At 46.9% G+C, this 2500-nt stretch overlaps 1 pseudogene; it reads left to right on the top strand.

The window, feature by feature from the left end:
- LOC119578570 overlaps positions 1-2391 on the top strand; it is a 49720-nt pseudogene extending 47329 nt beyond the window's left edge.
- Positions 2392-2500: the final 109 nt, after the last annotated feature.

The raw sequence follows: 2500 nt of genomic DNA, 5'->3' as shown, positions 1-2500 counted from the left end.
CCCTCGCTGGTTACATTACGATTACACGCCCCCAAAAATAGACACGCCCAGGGTGTATGGAGACAGGTTCGTCGGCACACAGATTAGACACGAGGCGGGAGGGAGTAGTGACGTGTGTGAATCATGCCAAGGCCTACTAATATACAAGTTATGTATAAATACTTAGATGGCCTTGGATCAAACTGCCCCGCTGACCGCTCGCTTGACCCCAGTCAAGGATACGACCTAATTACATTTTTAAACTGATACATCTCCTTTGCACTCTGATGAACACTTCAAACATCCCGAACAATTCAATACAAGAGGAAAATTAGATTAATTACATTTTTGCTTCAATAGGTAGTCGTAGTTACACTAAGTAGTTGTTCAGTATGTATTAAGTGTATTGTGTGTGGGGTTAAATGAATGTGTGATTGGCTGTAAGAGCGAGTTTAGGGTAATTGGTAGTGTGTGAAATGAGTGTAATTTGAGTAAAGGTTTGTGCAAGGGTGTGAGTTATGTGACTTAGCGGTATTTATGTGCTGTTAGAACGATTTCGGGGAAAGAGGGTGTAGTGTGCTATTTTTTGTGTGTGCGTGTGCCCGCGCGCGTTATGCATTCACTGATTTTTTAGCTTTTATTATTATTTAAGCATTGTATTTTACTTTTACTGCATTTTGTATACCTGTGTATGTGAACTAGCTATCATTTATTTTCTTATTCTGTGATATCAGAAACGCAGCGCAGCCCACCAAACTAATCAAATTTCAATAACCAAACGAGGCCATCGCATCGGCCAGGCCTCCCTGGTGTGTCCTCTCTTCCTGTTACCTTGACCCATGCTTTAAACTGTGCATGGTCAGAGACTTTGCCAACACACGAAACACTATATCTAAAACAAAATATTGGAAATAGTTTACCGAAGGATATTCTTTAAAACCAGGGAGCCAGATAATGTAAGGTCAGCAGATCGAAATCAGCATGAAGAGAAACAGTCGTGTTCTTAACTATTAGTTCTGCCAGAAAAAGTGAGAACACAGATTATAGAAAAAAAAAGAAACAAAAGTACAATAATTATGATAATTCGTTTCAGTTTCTAAAATGTCGCTTTATACATGTGCTGTGTTTATTTTCTGATACTGTATATATGTACTGTACCTACATATGGTGTTTTGAAAGATTTATAGAATCATGCACTATTAACATTTTAATATTTTTTGCCAATACATGAACTTCATGATAAATCCTTTTCCGAGATCTGCCGTGCATGAGGGTCTGTCTGGGCGGGCGATAAGGAGAAGTCCGATATGCGAAGCTTTGCCTCGCCCGGGCTATACCATGAGGGAGTCCGGCCTGTGTCGACTAATGCCGACTCGCTCACGTGTGTCAGCTGGTGCTGACTCGGCTGAACCTAGTACTTGCCCGCCGTGGTGCCCAGCCACAGCAGTAACCTCCAGGCAACAATCGCAACTTCTCGCGCCTGGGCGGGGCGCGAACCGCCGACCCCTCGGATGAGAGGCCGACACGTGCTTGGGCGGGCGAATCAGGGTCTGATATCACAGCCTCCGGGATAGTACAGTGGTAACGTGTCGGCCTCTCATCCGAGGGGTCGGCGGTTCGCGCCCCGCCTAGGCGCGAGAAGTTGCAACTGTCGCCTGGAGGTCACTGCTGTGGCTGGGCACCACGCCGGGTAAGGACTAGGTTCAGCCGAGTCAGCACTAGCTGACACATGTGAGCGAGTCGGCATTAGTCGACACAGGCCGAGCTCCCCTCATGGGCATAGCCCGGGCGAGGCTAAGCTTCGCATATCGGACTTATCCTTATCTGTAGTCACAGTAATGGTGTATCCCTCGTAGAAATGCGCCATGTTTCTGTTGCAGGCCTCAGTCATGGGACATTCCCCAAGTCCTGATTTACCCTCCCTCACTTCCAGAGCTATGTCTGAAACTCTTCTCCCACGTGCCTCTAGTCTGACCAACATGGTTGGTAAGCGAAAGACAAAATCCTGAAATTCAAATATTTCCCTTCCCAGGCACAGGGGTTTGGTTACGCAGTCGATGACAACGACAACGGCAACAAATTTACCCACAACGGCTACTCCGAGGGTGACACGATGAAGGGCGAGTATCGCGTCCTGCTGCCCGACGGCCGCACGCAGATTGTCACTTACTCATCAGACCCGGAGAGAGGCTACATGGCTCGGGTCTCGTACGAGGGGACGGCTAGGCCCTACACGCCCCCACAGGCGGAGAAGTATGCCTCCATCCGCAACAAGCCTTGACTGGTCCGCAACGCAGGGCAAGTCTGCATCTCACCGATTCTTTGCTGGCCTTTAGCATCTTGTTAATGCTGTGTATGTGTACACACACACACAATATACTGTGTGTGTGTGTGTTAGTGTGTGTGTGTGTGTGTGTGTGTGGTGTGGGGTGTGTGTGTGTGTGTGTGTGTGTGTGTGTGGGGTGTGTTGGGGTGTGTGCATATATTATATATATATATATATATATATATATAAATATTA

Source organism: Penaeus monodon, chromosome 11, assembly GCF_015228065.2.
Source record: "Penaeus monodon isolate SGIC_2016 chromosome 11, NSTDA_Pmon_1, whole genome shotgun sequence".
NCBI classification, from domain to species: Eukaryota; Metazoa; Arthropoda; class Malacostraca; order Decapoda; family Penaeidae; genus Penaeus; species Penaeus monodon.
The sequence above is the reverse complement of the archived record's forward strand: the minus strand, read 5'-3'. Positions and strand labels throughout refer to the sequence as shown.